The sequence below is a fragment of the Rhinoderma darwinii genome, chromosome 5 (assembly GCF_050947455.1).
Source record: "Rhinoderma darwinii isolate aRhiDar2 chromosome 5, aRhiDar2.hap1, whole genome shotgun sequence".
Taxonomy (NCBI): Eukaryota; Metazoa; Chordata; class Amphibia; order Anura; family Rhinodermatidae; genus Rhinoderma; species Rhinoderma darwinii.
The window spans coordinates 243,295,535-243,314,463 of NC_134691.1; the positions used below are offsets into that span (position 1 = coordinate 243,295,535).

General features: G+C 40.6%; 1 protein-coding gene across 8 annotated transcripts in view; it reads left to right on the plus strand.

The window, feature by feature from the left end:
- Nucleotides 1–18,929, plus strand: part of HUS1 (HUS1 checkpoint clamp component) — a 353,679-nt gene that overhangs the window by 12,575 nt on the left and 322,175 nt on the right. The gene's annotated exons all lie outside the window — the stretch shown is intronic.

Consider the following 18,929-nt stretch of genomic DNA (forward strand, 5'->3'; position numbering starts at 1 on the left):
CAAGAAGTGATCCCGGGCACGATCGCCTTCACAAGCTGAGGCCCTTTATTACTGCGCTAAAAGAGTCATTTCTAAAATCCTACACTCCTGACATGAACTTGAGTGTGGATGAATCCCTAGTAAATTTTAAGGGGAGATTGTGTTTCAGGCAATACATACCATCAAAGAGAGCGAGATATGGTGTAAAGCTATATAAAATATGCGAGAGTAAGACCGGTTACACATGCGGCTTCAATATATATGAGGGCAGAGACCGTGAAATAAATCCCCCAGGATGCCCACAAAACCTTGGTGTCAGTGGAAAAATCGTCTATGACCTTATGCAGCCGTTCCTTCAAAAAGGCTACAGAGTATACACTGACAATTTTTATTCTAACGTGCCACTTTTCAAAAGTCTTCACGCTGACAAAACAGGGGCCTGTGGGACGGTTCGCAGAAACCGCAAAGGATTGCCACCACAACTTCTCTCAATGCGCCTGACAAAGGGGGAATCCATTGCTTTCGCAAGTGATGAACTTCTTGCACTTAAGTGCAATGATCGGAGAGAGGTTTTTATGCTGAGCACTATACACACTGACACCAAGGTCACTGTCAGAGAGAGAGGCGCTACTGCGAACAGACAGAAACCGCTCTGTATTACAGAGTACAACAAGTACATGGGTGGCGTCGACCTTTCAGACCAGGTTCTCCAACCTTATTTGATCAAAAGGAAAACTAGAGCCTGGTACAAGAAAGTGGCAATTTATCTGATGCAGGTTTCTACTTTCAATTCCTATATAATATTCAAAAAGGCCCAGGGAACCATGACCTATCTGGAATTCCAAGAAAAAATTATTGAACATCTTTTATTTGAAGGAGGGGAAGTAGGACACCATGAATCAGAAGATGTCAAGAGACTCACGGAGCGTCACTTCTTGCATCCTATCCCTGCCACTGAGACGCAAAAGTATCGGCAGAAGAGATGCAAAGTTTGCCGAAAACATGGCCGAAGAAGCGATTCACGTTTTTATTGCCCCTTTTGCCCTTCAAAACCAGGACTGTGTAATTACCCATGCTTTGAGACCTACCATACAGTAGCACATTACTGAATTACCAAAAGCCAAAATAGGGAGGGATTCCTTATGCGAAAGTGAAACTGTCAATGATAATTCTGGGTGGGGGGGGGGGTCTTTATATCTGTGGGGTCTTCTTTCCCAGATTGGGTAATTTTTATGTGTATTTTTATTTTCCGACACCACAGGGCCTCTGCAAAGACTCTCTGGTGCCTAAAAATCAGCTTTGGAAACAGTCATCCTTAGGCCAAATTGGACACCTTTAGTTTGAGGCCTTGCCAAGTGCCCGTGAGATAACAAACACCAACATATTTGGTATCCAAGCAATCAGAACAAACTCAGAAATAAATCTAGAGGCATGCAAAAGTAAAAACATTATTTATTTCAAAAATTTTACACAATAAATTGAAGAAAACATATTTTTTGTCTACATTTTTTTGCATTTTTGTAAAATTTAAAAAAAAAACGAAGAAGAAAACCTATAGTATAAACCACCAAAAGAAAGCCCTGTTTCTGCTGAAAAAAACCATACCAAATTTGTAGGGATACATTTGATTCCTACAACGTTATAACCAATTAAATAAAGACCTAGTGAAACTGCTAATTTTGCTTTGGTCATTAAGGCCCAGAATGCATGCAGGGGGAAGGGGTTAATGTAGCTATTGGTTTTGACGGCTGCATTTAATGGGTTAATGGCGGGGATCGAAGCTAACTTCGATCCCTGCCGTTACAGCAGGATGTCAGATACAGCTGACATCCGGGGATGATGGCATCGACTCCGCTTCTGAGCCGGTGCCAAGCATTTGGCGTAAGTACACAACGTTTTGCGGGAAGCACTGGCTTTCCATGTCGTATAGTTACGACAAATGTCGGGAAGGGGTTAAAGCAGGATAAAATTGTGGTCCACACGTGGACATAAGGAATTATGGCCACAATTAAGTGGTCAATAGGAGCTTCATTCCGGGTTAATGGAAATATCATGTTCCACTTTCGTGCACATGGGACATCACACTAAGGCTGGGTTCACACGAGCATGTTACGTCCGTAATGGACGGAACGTATTTTGGCCGCAAGTCCCGGACCGAACAGCAGGGAGCCAGGCTCCTAGCATCATAGTTATGTACGATGCTAGGAGTCCCTGCCTCGCTGCGGGACAACTATCCCGTACTGTAATCATGTTTTCAGTACGGGACAGTAGTTCCACAGAGAGGCAGGGACTCCTAGCATCGTACATAACTATGATGCTAGGAGCCTGGCTCCCTGCAGTGAGTTCGGTCCGGGACTTGTAGCAGAAATACATTGCGTCCATCACGGACGTAATGTGCTCGTGTGAACCCAGCCTAAAACCACAAAAGGGGCTCAATTCTGCAACCATTCTACAGCAGTTAGCGCATATATATATATATATATACATATATATATATATATATATATATGCTATGTAGACTAGGGATGTCACGATACCAGAATTTGGACTTCGATACCGAAACGATACTTTGCCAACAGTAATAAAAAGATAAAACAAAAGTTCTTCCACTTTCTGATTCATCACACCACGTGCCCCACAATAAGTGATAGAAAGCAGTTTTTGTAAAAAAAAAAAATTTACAGCGCACACATCATAAATTATGTAAAAAATTTGTTGTGCAGGTTATTACGGCCGCACCAATACTGAATGTGTATTTTATGTATTGAGACTTATTTCAATGTCTATTGTAAAAAAGGTATGTGTATTTTTTAAATTTTTTTAATTCCTTTATTTTTGAACTTTAACCCTTTCAGGTGCAAGGGGCATCGATACCTCGATGACCAGCCCCATTTTTTCAAATCTGACGTGTCATTTTATGTGGTAATAACTCTGAATCGCTTGGATAGGCAAAAGCATTCCAGAGATTGTTTTCTCGTGACATATTGTACTTTATGTTAGTGGAAAAATGTGGTCAATAAATTCATACCTTATTTGTGCAAAAAACACAAATTTAAAATTTTAATTTTTCTAATTTTAAATGTAATCTACTTGTAAAACAGATAGCAACAATTTTGTGTGGTATTACTAATTAACATCCCCATATATTTACTTTTATATTTGCATTGTTTTTTGAACATTATTTAATTTTTCTAGGACGTCACAAGGGTTAGAACTTTAGCAGCAATTTCTCACATTTTCAAGAAAATTTCAAAAGGCTATTTTGTCAAGGACCAGTTCAGTTTTGAAGTGGCTTTGAGGGCCTTATGTACTAGATAGACCCCATTTTAAAAACTGCACCCCTCGAAGTATTCAAAACAGCATTCAGAAAGTTTATTAACCCCTTAGGTGCTTCACAGGAATTAAAGCAAAGTAGAGGTGAAATTTACAAATTTATTTTATTTTTTTTTTGCCGAAATTTATTTGTAATACATTTTTTTTTTTTTTTGTAACACAGAAGGTTTCACCCAAGAAATGCAACTCAATATTTATTGCCCAGATTCTGCAGTTTTTAGAAATATCCCACATGTGGCTCTAGTGTGCTAATGGACTGAAACGCAGGCCTCACAAGCAAAGGAGCACCTAGAGGATTTTGGGGTCTCCCTTTTTTTTTTTTTTTTATATATATATATATATTTTAGGCACGATGTCAGGTTTCAAGAGGTCTTGTGGTGCCAAAACCGTGAAATCTCCCAAAAAGTGGTTTTGGAAACTACACCTCTCAAGGAATATATCTAGGGGTATAGTTAGCATCTTGACCCGACAGGTCTTTTGCTTTATTTATTGGAATATGTCTGTGAAAATGAAAATCTACTTTTTTTTTTTTCTGAAAAAATATTAAAATATTATTTTATAAGTAATAAAAAGCACCCCAAAACTTGTAAAGCTATTTCTCACGATTACGTAAATACCCCATATGTGGTAATACACTGCTGTTTGGACCCACGGCAGGGCTCAGAAGGGAATCGGCTCCATTTGGCTTTTGGAGCGCATATTTTGCTTGGTAATAGTTCTGTTTCGGGTTTTGCTGGTATTTCAGTTTATAATGTGGGGGCATATGTAATCTGTGCGGAGTACATCAGGGCATAATAAGAGGGTATAATGTGGTAAATAAATAATAATTCATAGATATGTGGCCGGTGTCGCACTGATAAATGGTGCCCGATCTTATCCGCTTTTGGACACTGCACAATTTCTGTCGCTATATACTGAGCGACAGAACTTTTTTTTATTTTTTTTTCTCCACCGGAGCCGTGCGAGGGCTTATTTTTTACATTACAATCTGTAGTTTTCATTGGTACCATCTTGGGGTACATGTGATTTTTTTTATTTTTTATTTTTTTGAAATCACTTTTTATAAAAAAAAATTTTTGGGGCAAGCAAAGTGACCAAAAAAAACATACATTTTGACAATCTCTTTTGTCCTTTTTTTTAAAATTTTATTTTACAGTAATCACTGTGCGCTATAAATGACATTTTACTTTATTCTGCAGGTCGGTACGATTACGGCGATACCATATGTATATACTTGTTTTGTGGCGTTTGCGCAATAAAATAAATTATTTTCTGTGTCACCATATTCTGAGAGCCATAATTTTTTTTATTTTTCAGTCATAAAAGCGGTGTAAGGGCTTGTTTTTTGCGGGACGGGATGTAGTATTATTTTGGGGTACATGCAAATTTTTGATCACTTTTTATTCTATATTTTCTGAGGGGTGATGACCAAAAGAAATAGTGATTCTAGTATTGTTTTTTTTTTATAATTTTTTGCGGTGTGCACCGTGCGGGAAAAATAATGTTATAGTTTCATAGTTGGGGTCGTTACGAACGCGGTGATACCAAATATGTGTACTTCTTTAACGGTTTATTTTATTTTCCTATAATAAAAGACTTATTATAGGGAAAAAAAGCATTTGAATGTTTTTGTAACTTTTATAACTTATTTTTACACTTATTACTTTTTTTTTTTTTACTTGTTTTACTTGAAGACCTGCAGCACTGATGGCTGCTATAATACATTACACTACCTAGGTAGTGTAACGTGTTATAAACTCATTGTGACGCTGACAGTCACACTGACAGGAAGCCTATGAGGACCGGCTGGTCCTCATAGGCTTCCGTGAATGGCAGACTAGAGGCTGTTGTATGGCCTCCGGTTTTGCCATGCAAGCGACTGCAGCACCCGCAATCTGTCCTCGGGAAAGCTTGTTGTAGCAACAAACTTTCCAGTTTATTGCTACAACAAACTTTCCCTGCGATTACATGATCGGGACCTGAACCAATCAGGTCCCGGTCATGTCTCCGGGACCAGAGGCAGGGGTTGACAGCGCGATCTGTGTGTCAGCACTACTCTGAGACACCCGGATCGCGCATTTAACACCCACTGTGAATTCACGTCGGTGCTGACATGAATTTACAGTGGGCGGCCAATACCGGTGATCATATTCTCTGACCGCCGAACCAATCGGTTCGGCAGTCAGAGAACAGGTTTCTGGGGAGCCGCATACACTGACACAGCCGGCGTCCGAGCGCTTTTCACAGCGCTATGCCGGCTGGAACAGACATCTGTATATAGATGTCCTGGCAGCACGGGGTATGTGCGAAAAGGATGTTTATGTACAGATTGTCGGCATGAAAGGGTTAATGTACTGGCATATATCTATATGCCGGTACATTAGCCTGTGTACTGATCGTACACAGGCAGTTGTTAGGACATAGCGAAGTATGCCCTAACAGGAAATATGGAAGGAAAACATAGGAAAAAGCAGAGTTTTTCCTCTGGCGCAGCCGGTATTCGCAACTTTCATTCAACCCAGTCAGAGGACAAGGTGAGTAAAGGAAATTTTTATTTCGTACAAGAATACAACAATAAATTGTTTCGAGACCGGACAGGTCTCTTCCTCAGGCAGTGTACAAAAGGTTAAAAGAAACACGATCCCTGTTCTATAACCAGGAGGGGAGATAAGAATAAAGATATGTACTGGCTAAATAGATTAATATTATGGATATTTGAGCGATCTAGTATATCCAGAGTTTTTTTTACACACACACACACACACACACACACACACACACTGTAATGACGGGGGTGGGGAGACAGACAAGTGAGCCCTAATATACTCACCACTCAGTTCTTGCCTACTTGCAACGACCCGCCCTAGGCGACGGGGTACAACTGGGCGACGGTCCCTATGCTCAATAAGTGCACGACAGACAAACAGACAAGGGTACACAGAGCTAGGGGGAGAAAGGGGCAGTTGCCCACGGCAACACCGTGAGCAACAAGAGAAGTGAACAAGCAGAGTCAAACCAGGAGTGTACGAGGTACCAAACGCAGAGCAGAAGAGTAGTAAACAAGCCGAGTCAAAGCAGGAGTGTACGAGGTACCAAACGCAGAGCAGGAGAGTAGTCAGCAAGCCGGGGTCAATGTGAAGCAAGGACAATGGTACAAGAAGCTGCAGCAGGGCCAGGAAATCAAACGAGCAGAATCACAAGCAAAGGAGAAACAGGAAAGGCAGGTACAAATAGACAGAGGGCGGGAGCTAGCTCTGTCTGGCCAGGCTGTGATAGGGTGGCAGGCTTAGGAGTGGGAGAACCTAAGTGGTGGAAGATGGAGTCAGACTCAGACATAGAAGCAGGTGCAGACTGATTATCTATGGGTGTTAACCCCGAAGCTGTGCCTGACAGAACACACACACACACACACACACACACACACACACACACACACACACTATAGTCAAGCTATTGACACGGTTAGAAATAATGATTTTTATTTGAAATAATAATTTTCTCCTTCAAACTTTGCTTTTGTCAAAGAATGCTCCATTTACAGCATTGCAGACCTTTGGCATTCTAGCTGTTAATTTGCTGAGGTAATCGTGAAAAATTTCACCCCATGTTTCCAGAAGCCTCTCCCACAAGTTGGATTGGCTTGATGGGCACTTCTTGCATACCATACGGAAATAAACAAGATTGATCCGGAGTGTATTAAAAAATAACTTTTACTTAAATTTCTTAAAACATAAGCGTTTGCGATATGAGCGCATATATTCAAATCACATGTCACAGTCGTGTACAGTTATTCTGTTTTTATCAGTATGCATATGCAGCAATATTGGAGACAGCGAAAATAGTCCACCTTTTATGGTTTCCTAATACTTGTGGTTCAAATAATTCGTAAGTTTCAGAGGTTTTCTCATAAGCACTCAGATGCTTTGTAAATCATGTAGGATATACAGAAGATATAAGAGAATTGTTTCGGGCAGTTGCCCTCCTACCCCTTAATTAATGGGATGATGGCGTTCCTTTCAGGCGTCTTCTGTGAAATCCTAGATTTTGTTGGACCTCTGAAATAAGGTAATTCTTCTCCCAATTTCTCTCCCAACGCGTTTCCTCTGACCCATTGATTCATCAGGGGAGATAGGTCATGAATGCTGCTTCATCCTGTTCCTTGGGAAGCTGCATGAAAATTTAGATATAGCTGTCTTGAAAAAAATGTAATTTGCTGTCAGCAAGACATGCTTGCAGTGGCAAGAGAATGGCCTCTCAGTTCGGAGGCAGAGTATCGGCGTCTGGTCCTGACGCCTGCTGTCACTACACTAAAGGATTCCCTGTCTCTTTTTATATAGCCCATTTCCCTCCCACTCACACACACCTTCCAGGTGCAACACCCCTCCCCAGTGACGTGTTTAGATGAGGTAGGAGGGGGGGGGTGTACTGAAGGGGGCGGGGACCTGCAGGGCCGCCGCCGCAGACATAAGGGAATGTTTCCCTGTGTCTGAAGCGACGCTAGCATGCCGCAGGCCTCCGTCCTGAGTCCTCAGATCGTGCTCCCTAAACATCTCTGTAAGGGAGATGTTCAGTAAGCGTCTGCATACAGCGATGAGTGTCATCGCTGCATGCAGACGCGTAGTCAGGGGAACGGAGATAACTCCGCCCCCCCTGGTGACGTCGCGGCCTAGGATAGGTCGCGACGTCACCTTGGAGACCGATCAGCTGTGCAGCGCCATGCGTCTAGAATAGACGCTACTGGTCTGCACAGAGATCGATGAATACAGGCTTTTTCTGAGCTCCCTTATTGTTTTCCCGATATAGTCTAAGGGACATGGACAGGTAATTTTATAAACGACATTTTTGGTGCTGCAGTTTGAGAAACTTTTTATGGGATAACAAATTCCTGTATGGGCACTCTGATTAATTTTCGTTGTTTGGATATAAGTGCAGGCTTTACAGTGTCCACATTTGAAACATCCGTCAATCTTTCTGTTCAGCCAACATCCTCTCTTCTTTAAAGTGTTTAGGTGGCTGTGAGTAACTTGGTCGCCTATACTCCTCCCCCTCCTGTAAGTAATCTGTGCTCTTGGAGTTATGGTTTCTCTTATGTCGGTGTCCATACCGAGGATTTTCCAATGCTTGTCGAGTATGCCCTTAATCATGTGATCTGCTAGGTCATAAGTCCCAATTAGTCTTATCGGTTGCTTGGAGAGTTCTTTCTTTTTAGGGGTTAGTAGTTCTTCTCTATTCTGAGAGTATGCATATTTGTATGACTCTTTTAAGACCGTAGATGGATAGCCCCTCTCGATGAACCGTGATTCCAGATCTCTTGCCTGTTTTCTGAAATCCCGTATATCTGAGCAATTTCTTCTTAAGCGGAGGTATTGCCCCTTTGGTATACCTTTCTTTAAAGGGTATGGGTGGTGACTCTCCCACCTCAGAAGGCTATTTGTGGCAGTTGGTTTTCTGTAGATTGACGTTTTGAGTTTACCATCCTCTTCAATAGATGTAAGTACATCCAGGAAAGGGAGCTTTTTTGGATGAGTTTCAAATGTGAATCTCATACCTATGTCGTTTTGATTTAACCGTTCAACAAACCCTTCAAATGTTTTCAAGGGTTCTGTCCACAACACGAAAATGTCGTCGATATAACGCGCCCACATTGAAGCCGGTAAATTTGTTAATAGTCTTTCATCAGTAAAGACCATAGTTTCTTCCCACCAGCCCAGAAATAGGTTTGCGTACGTGGGGGCACATGAGTTACCCATAGCCGTACCTCTGAGCTGGTGGTACAAACGTCCGTTAAACAAAAAGTAGTTTTTAGTTAAGACAAATTCCAGCAGCTTCAACATGAGCGCGCTATGGTCCCTAAAGTGTGTCCCCCTTGTGTCTAGGAAATGCCGTGCTGCCTCCAGTCCTTTTTCGTGGGGGATTGAGGAATATAGAGCCTCTACGTCTATACTACACAGGATTGTGTCCTTTTCGATGGGTAAATCGTCAATTTTTGACAGTAGATCCATCGTATCTCTCGTGTAGGAGGGTAAGGTCTCAACAAAAGATCTTAAGAACTTATCGACGTAGATCCCCACATTCTGTGTCAAACCCCCAATACCAGATACAATAGGGCGCCCTTTCAAAGGGGTTGTGCCCTTATGTATCTTGGGGAGAGCATAGAATGTGGGGATCTTTGGTTTGTTGATAATCATAAATTTGTACTCGTGTTCGTCGATAAGGTTGTTACTTTTGGCGTCATTTAGTATTTTGATTAGATCTTTTTTGAAATTAGTAGTGGGGTCTTCCGTGAGAATTTTGTAACTCCCCGGATCACTGAGGATGTTGTTGCACATCTCTATATATTTCTCCCTTTCTAAGATGACGACATTTCCCCCCTTGTCGGAGGCTTTGATCACAATATTCTCGTCCCTTTCCAGAGAGATTAATGCTTGGTTTTCCTTTCTTGTCAGATTCGTTACTTTTTTGTGTACATCAATTTTCATAAGGTCATTAATGACCATTTCTTGAAACACATCTATAACCGAAGTCTCCCCGATAGGAGGCATCTTCTGACTCTTAAGTTTACAAGATGTGAAAGGGCCAGTTCCTCTATGTTTTTCGTTTACAGACAGTAATTCCGCCAGATCTCGTGCATGTGGGAGTTCTTGCAGCGTGATTCCCAATTCTTGACACTCTTTATCTTTCATCCTATGGAATTTATGCCATCTTAGTTTCCTTGTAAATAAATGAATGTCTTTAATCCAGTTGAATACATCGAAACTGGTAGTTGGTACATAAGACAGTCCTCTGCTGAGGACAGAGATTTCCGTGTTGTTTAAATTCCTCTTAGACAGGTTAATGACCGTTAGTTTATCCTTTTGTATCATTTCGGATTGCTCGGTTTGTTCCGTAGCTGGTATGGTACTCTCGGACCTTCCCTGTCTAGAAAAGGGGATGTTTCCAAGTTGAAACCAGAGCCTTGAGTTATTCCTGAATGACTGGAGGTGCCTGAACTTGGTGGCATATCCCATTTTCTCGGGGGATTTCTGCTGCTTGGATAGCTTCTTCCTCTCGTTGATCTAGAGTAATTGCGTCCCCTGTTTCCTCTAGTCCAGTTCTGGTAGTTGGCTTCCTGATCAGTATGATCTGTGTCTGTTGAGGATTGGTCCGTTTCAATTTTGGACCTTGCCTTCTTGGTTTCAAATGTGTAGATCTTATTATCCTTGAAATCTTGCAGGTCCCGTACAAATTGATTATGCTTCCTTTCTGTTAAATTGAACTGAAATTTTTCAAAAACATTCTGCAAAGTGGCCTCTTTGGTGTTATATTCAGGTTCTGTTTTAAACTTAAGGACAATTTCTATTTGTTCTTTTAATTTTTTTGTTGTGATGTCCAGGACTCTCTTTTCTTCATCCAACAGAATTTGTATGAGTCTGAGGGAACTACCCGTGGCTTCAGCTTCCCACCTGTGCATCAATTCTGGAGTCTGTAGTCGTAGAGCAGGCATGAGCATAATTCTTAGACCTCTTGGCACTATATTGTGTTTGAGATAATTTTCAAAAGACTGCACTTCCCACCATGATGTGGATTGTTCCTTGTAGCATTTTGTCAGTTCCGTAAATGCAGATTTAAGAGAGGGCGTGTATTTTTTTTGAAAAAACTTTCTCAGAAAATACTTCTCTTGCCTGGTGCAGCCATGCCTCTGTGTTTATGGTACTTGCAATGAAACTTGCCATATCCTAGAAGGATTATTCTGTAATATATATTCGTGGTCTTGTGTATCGTCTACCACCTAGACAATGTTGGTTTGTCAAGTATTCTCCGTAAATTATAACCATACCATACGGTCAAGCTCTATGGGGTTGAGATCTGGTGACTGCGCTGGCCACTCCGATTACAGATAGAATACCAGCTGCCTGCGTCTTCCCTAAATAGTTCTTACATAATTTGGAGGTGTGCTTTGGGTCATTGTCCTGTTGAAGGATGAAATTGGCTCCAATCAAGCGCTGTCCACAGGGTATGGCGTTGCTAAATGGAGTGATAGCCTTCCCTATTCAAAATCCCTTTTACCTTGTACAAATCTCCCACTTTACCAGCACCAAAGCAACCCCAGACCATCACATTACCTCCACCATTCCTGACAGATGGCGTCAGGCACTCTTCCAGCATCTTTTCAGTTGTTCTGCGTCTCACAAATGTTCTTCTGTGTGATCCAAACACCTCAAACATCGATTTGTCTGTCCATAACACTTTTTTCCGATCTTCCTCTGTCCATTGTCTGTGTGCTTTTGCCCATATTAATATTTTCCTTTTTATTAGCCAGTCTCAGATATGGCTTTTTCTTTTCCACTCTGCCCTGAAGGCCAGCAACCCGGAGTCGCCTCTTCACTGTAGAAGTTGACACTGGTGTTTTGCGGGTACTATTTAATGAAGCTGCGAGTTGAGGACCTGTGAGGTGTGTGTGTTTCTCAAACTAGAGACTCTAATGTACTTGTCTTGTTGCTCAGTTGTGCAGCGGGGCCTCCCACTTCTCTTTCTACTCTGGTTAGAGCCTGTTTGTGCTGTCCTCTGAAGGGAGTAGTACACACTGTTGTAGGAAGTCTTCAGTTTCTTGGCAATTTCTCACATGGAATAGCCTTCATTCCTAAGAACAAGAATAGACTGTCGAGTTTCACATGAAAGCTCTCTTTTTCTAGCCATTTTGAGAGTTTAATCGAACCCACAAATGTAATGCTCCAGATTCTCAACTAGCTCAAAGGAAGGTCCGTTTTATAGCTCCTCTAGACAGCAAAACTGTTTACAGCGGTACTAACATAATTGCACAAGGGTTTTCAAGTGTTTTCTAATCATCCATTAGCCTTCTAGCACAGTTAGCAAACACAATGTACCATTAGAACACTGGAGTGATGGTTGCTGGAAATGGGCCTCTATACACCTATGTAGATATTGCATTGAAAACCAGACGTTTGCAGCTAGAATAGTCATTTAGCACATTAACAATGTATAGAGTGTATTTCTGATTAATTTAATGTTATCTTCATTGAAAAAAAACTGCTGTGCTTTTCTTTAAGAAATAAGGAAATTTCTAAGTGACCCCAAACTTTTGAAAGGTAGTATGTGTGTATATATATATATATATATATATATATATAACATTTTGTATAAAAATGTGGGTTTCTGAAAGAATAAAGATTTTAAGCTTGTCATAAGTATTGCACTTTAACCCCTTCCCGCTCCTGGACGTACTATTAGGTCATGGTAGCGGTATCGTTCGCGCTCCATGACCTAATAGTACGTCTCGGGAGTAACGGCCGTTTCGACCGTCCTCCCGACACATGCAGGAGCTGTGACAGCTGCTGTCTCGTACAGAATCTGTCACAGATCCTACAGCGGGGACCGATCGCGGTGTCCCCGCTGATTAACCCCTTAAAAGCCGCATTCAATAGAGATCGCGGCTTTTTAGGAGTTAAGCTGCCATCGCCGGTCTGCTACACGATAGCGGCCGGCGATTCTGACTATGGCAGCTGGACACCAAACAATGGCGTCCGGCTATGCCATCGACAGAAGCCTAGTGGGTCCTGACAAAGTCAGGACCCACTATGCTTGCTGTCAGTGAGGCCCTGATCGCTATTTTAATACACTGCACTATGCATGTAGTGCAGTGTATTAGAATAGCCATCAGGGCCTCCTGCCCTCAAGTACCCTAGTGGGATAAAGTAAAAAAGATGTGTAAAAATAAGAAAATAAAAGTTTTAAAAGTGAAAATCCCCCTTTTTACCTTATCAGTCCTTTATTGTTAATAAAAATATATAAACAAACAAACTATACATAATTGGTATCACCGCGTCCGTAACGGCCTGAACTAAAAAATTATTTCGTTATTTATCCTGCACAGTGAAAGCCGTAAAAGGAAATAATAATAAACTGTACCACAATCACAATTGTTTGGTCACTTCACCTCCCAGAAAATGCAATAAAAAGAGATCAAAAAGTCGCATGTACCTAAAAATGGTTCTGATCGAAACTACAGTTCGTTACGCAAAAAATAAGTCCTCGCACGGCTTTATTGATGGAAAAACAAAGTTCTGGCTCTTAGAATATGGTAACACAAAAAGTGAATGATTGATTTTTTACAAAACTTATTTTATTGTGCAAACGCCATAAGACCTAAAAAAAAACCTATAAACATCTGGTATCGCCATAATCGTATCGCCCCGCAGAATAAAGTGAATATGTCATTTATAGCGCACGGTGAATGCTGTAAAAAAAATAGAATAAAAAAACAATAGTAGAATTGCTGTTTTTTAGTCACCGCGCCACCTAAAAATAGAATAAAAACCTGATCAAAAAGCTGCATGCACCCCAAGAAAACTTCAATGCATTCCTCAAGGGGTCTAGTTTCCAAAATGGGGTCACTTTTGGGGGGTTTCCACTGTTTTGGCACCACAAGACCTCTTCAAACCGGACATGGTGCCTAATAAAAAAGAAGCCTTTAAATCCACTAGGTGCTCCTTTGCTTCGGAGGCAGGTGCTTCAGTCCATTACCGCACTAGGGCCACATCTGGGAAATTTCTCAAAACTGCAGAATCTGGGCAATAACTATTGAGTTGCGTTTCTCTGATAAAACCTTTTGTGTTATAAAAAAAAATGGTATAAAAAGGATTTTCTGACAAGAAAAAATTTACATTTCACCTCTACTTTGCTCTAAATTTCTGTGAAACACCTAAAGAGTTCATAAACTTTCTAAATGCTGTTGTGAATACTTTGAGGGGTCTAGTTTCTAAAATGGGGTGTTTCATAGGGGTTTCTAATATATAGGCCCCTCAAAGCAACTTCTGAACTGTAACCTAAAAAAATAAATAAATGAGGCAATACTTTGCTTCTTACATTATACTGATAATGAGCCGTGCCCACCCCGAGATGACCCCAGTTTTGACCGTTTGTATAAACGGAGACCCCTATTAGACCGTTTCAGTGCCCGGTTTTCCCAAGCATACACCCCCGAGAAGTGTATTTCTATTGATGAGTCTTAGGTACATTTTAAAGGGCGGCTTCAATTCCGCCAGTACCTGCCGGGTAAGGAGGGCAAGGTATGGCGTGAAGATGTATAAGCTATGTGAGAGTGCATCAGGGTATACCTACAGATTTAGGATATATGAAGGGAAGGACACCAGTATTAAGCCCCCGGAATGCCCCCCCTTACTGGGAGTTAATGCAAAAATTCTGTGGGATTTGGTGCACCCACTGCTGGACCAGGGTTACCACCTCTACCTGGATAATTATTATACCAGCGTCCCACTCTTCAATTGCCTTGCTTCCAGTCCTGTGGCATGCAGCACGGCTAGAAGAAATCTGAGAGGCCTCCCTAAGACTGCTTGGACAAACAAGAAGGGGTGAGAGCAGGGCACAATCTAGCAGCACCATATTGTGTATCAAGTACAAGGACAAGAGAGATGTCCTTGTATTGACAACAATACATGGCCATACCAGTACCCATGTACCAGTACAGAGACCCCCCAAACCAGACTGCATCCTGGACTACAATAGGTACATGGGAGGGGTTGACTTGTCAGATCAAGTCCTGAAGCTCTACAGCGCCATGCGGTGTGGTATAAGAAGCAGGCCGTGCACATCTTACCAATGGCATTGTACAATGCGTACGTGCTACGTCGATGTACAGGTCAGACGGGAACTTTCCTGGAATTTCAAGAGGTGGTTATCAAGAACCTAATTTTTAGGGACCAGGAAGGGGGGGCACCCAGTACTTCTGGAAGCGAGGCCACACGCATCGTACCAGGGCAACACTTTCCAGGAGAATTTCCCCAAACTGGCAAGAAGGGAAAAAGTCAAGAGGTGCAAAGTCTGCTATTAGAGGGCGATAAGGGATGACACAATATATCAATGTGACACGTGTCCCGAAAAACCAGAGCTCTGTATGAAAGAGTGTTTTAAAATTTATCATACATCCCTTGGTTTATAATTTACCCTGATGTACTCTGCACAGCTTATCCCCCCCTCGTCTTTCCACTCTGGGGCCTGCTGTGTGCCCAGGAAGCTAACAGCCACATGTAGGGTATTGCCGTATCCAGGAGAACCCACATTACAGTTTATGGGGTGTATGTCTCCGGTCAAAATGCTCACTACACCTCTAGATGAATGCCTTATGGGTGTAGTTTTTAAAACGGGGTCACTTCTTGCGGGTTTCAACTGTACTGGTACCTCAGGGGCTTCTGCATACATGACTTTGCACCAGAAAATCCCCAGTAGGCCAAATGGTGGTCCTTTCCTTCTGAGCCCTCCCATGGGCCCAAACGGCAGTTTATCACCACAAATGGGGTACTGCCGCACTCAGGACAAATTGGGCAACCAAATGGAGTATTTTATTTCTTGTGAAAATAAGAATTTTTGACGTAAAACGACATATTATTGGAAAAAAATTTTTTTTTAAATTCCCAGCCCAATTCAAATAAGTTCTGTGAAGAAACTATGGGGTCTAAATGGTCACATTACCCATAAATGAATTCCTTGAGGGGTGTAGTTTCCAAAATGGTCACTTCTTGTGGGTTTCCATTGCTTTGATACCTCTGGGGCTCTGCAAATGCGACATGGTACCCGAAAACCAATCCAGCAAAATCTGGACTCCAAAGAACAAATAGTGCTCCTTTCCTTCTGAGCTCTCGCATGGGCCCAAACGGCAGTTTATCACCACAAATGGGGTATTGCCGCACTAAGGACAAATTGGGCAACAAAATGGAGTATTTTGTTCCCTGTGAAAATAAGAAATTTTGATCACAAATGAAATTTTTGGGGAAAAAATGATTTTTTATTTTATTTCACAGCCCAATTTAAATAGGTGCTGTGAAAAAACTGTGCGGTCAAAATAGTAACAACAACCATAAATTCCTTGAGGGGTGTTGTTTCCAAAATGGGGTCACTATTGGGGGATTACTACTGTTTTGGCACCTTAACACCTTTTCAAACCTGGCATGCTGCCTAAAATATATTCTAATAAAAAAAGAGGCCTCAAAATGCACTAGCTGCTTCTTTGCCTCTAGGGCTTATGTTTTAGTCCACGAGCGCAGTAGAGTCACATGTGGGACATTTCTAAAAACGGCAGAATCTGGAGAATACATATTTAGTAGTGTTTCTCTGGTAAAAACTTCTGTTACAGAAAAAAAATTGAATACAATTGAAATTCAGCAAGAAAAATGACATTTGCAAATTTCACCTCCACTTTGCTTGAATTCCTGTGAATTGCCTGAACTAAAAACTTTCTAAATGCTGTTTTGAATACTTTGAGGGGTCTAGTTTTTAAAATGGGGTGTTTTATCAGGGGTTCTAATACATAGGCTCCTCAAAGCGCTTCAGATCTGAAGAGGTACCTTAAAAAAAAAAGGCTTTTGAAATGTTCTAAAAATATGAGAAATTGCTGTTTATGTTCTAAGCCGTGTAACATCCAAGAAAAATAAAAGTGTTCAAAAAACGATGCCAATATAAAGTAGACATATGGGAAATGTGAACTAGTAACTACTTTGGGTGGTATAACCGTCTGTTTTACAAGCAGATGCATTTAAATTCTGAAAAATGCTATTTTTTCAAAAATTTCTCTACATTTTGCTATTTTTCACCAATAAACACTGAATATATCGACCAAATTTGACCACGAACATGAAGCCCAATGTGTCACGAGAAAACAATCTCAGAATCGCTTGGATAGGTTTAAGCATTCCGACGTTATTACCACATAAAGTGAAATATGTCAGATTTGAAAAATGGGCTCTGAGCCTTGAGGCCCAAACTAGGCTGCGTCCTTAAGGGGTCAATAAGAATGACTTAGTCTCTAGTGATGTTTAATATCTTGGTTATGGTCCGTTAATGTATTCCTCTAGATGGGATATTTTGGTGTGATTGTCTCCATTACTTCATTTAAACCTTCGGGTATTAGGGTTTTTAATTTATATATCCCCAAAAATTTTCGTTTACAGAGTGACTCAAAACTGTTTATTTTAGATTCAGCTATATGTTCAATGGGTGTTATGGTAAAACAAGCAAAATTATTATGTGCAAGTGTACAGTGTTTGGAGACACTGTAACAAACCATTTAGAGTAGTGACCACTGTTAAAATCTAAATAGCTGTTACTATGCACTTTTTAAAAAAAATGTCCATGTGATAATTCTCTGTTCTGTCTTTGTAATGACCAAATATAAAAAATGTATAATTTTTTTGGGGATGTTAAAGTGAAGTTGATTCCCCACATATTTTTATTTAGTGATTGACAGAAACTTCTGACAGTAGATATATCCCCTTCCCAGATAAAAAAATAAATTGTCTATAAATATTTTAAAGAGCACAATATGGGTAGTTGCCAGATATAGGTCTCTTCAAACATACCCTTAAAAATATTGGCATAGCTGGGTGCCCCTCTTGTTCCCATTGTAGTGCCTTTTAACCTGGTGATAAATCTTATGATCAAAGGTAAATACATTGTTTGTTTTTTAGAATAAACTCCATGTTGCATAGAAAATTGTTTGTAACAATAATAGGTCCGGATCTCTATCTAACATCATTTTTAAGTTTTTTTTTTAAGCCAATTCCATGTTCGATGTTGCTATATAACGAAGTTACATCTAGGGTAATAATAGATTTTCTTTAACAGTAATTGGGATAAAACCCTTGATTAATTGTGTATAATCTTTAAAATAGCTAGGGAGTTCCACTACATATTTTTGAAGAATTATATCTAAGTAGTGGGAGAGATCAGTTTAGGCATACAGACCTAAAACCTACATCAAAATTTTACCCTAAAACAAACCAAGGGAATTTTATAAACACTTTATCTAAAGTCTCCAAAGACTTAAAGCCTTGATACTCACAGGATCTCTGGGAAAAATAATCTAACCTTTAATGAAAAATTCGCTCTAAAGGGCCTTAAAACCAATGAAAAAATGTAATCTGATCAGCGGATAAGGGTGGTGGAACTGCAAAACACTTTAGATTACCACTTTGAAGCTATTAACCCCTTCAGGACTGAGCCTGTTTTGGCCTTCAGGACGAAGCCGATTTTTTCAAAAAAATTTGGTCGATTTAAATTCAATATGTATTTGTAAAAAACACGAAGATTTAGAGAAAATTAGCAAAAATTATCATTTTTCTAAATTTAAATGTATCTACCTGTATAACAGATAGTAGTAATACCACACAAAATACTTACTAGTTTATATTTCCCATAGGTCTACTTTATGTTTGCATCATTTTTTTTTAACATTCTTTTATTTTTATAGGACGTTACAAGGCTTAGAACTTTATCAGCAATTTCTCATATTTTCAAGAAAATTTCAAAAGCCTATTTTTTCACGGACCAGTTCAGTTCTGAAGTGGCTTTGAGGGCCCTATATATTAGAAAGTCCCCATAAATCAGCCCATTTTGAAAACTGCACTCAAAGTATTCAAAACAGCATTCAGAAAGTGTTTTAACCCTTTAGGTGTTTCACAGGAGTTAAAGCAAAGTAGAGGTGAAATTTACAAATTTACCCAAGAAATGCAACTCGATATTTCCCAGATTCTGCAGTTTTTAGAAATAGCCCTCATGTGGTCCTAGTGCGGTAATGGACTGAAACACAGGCCTCAGCAGCAAAGGAG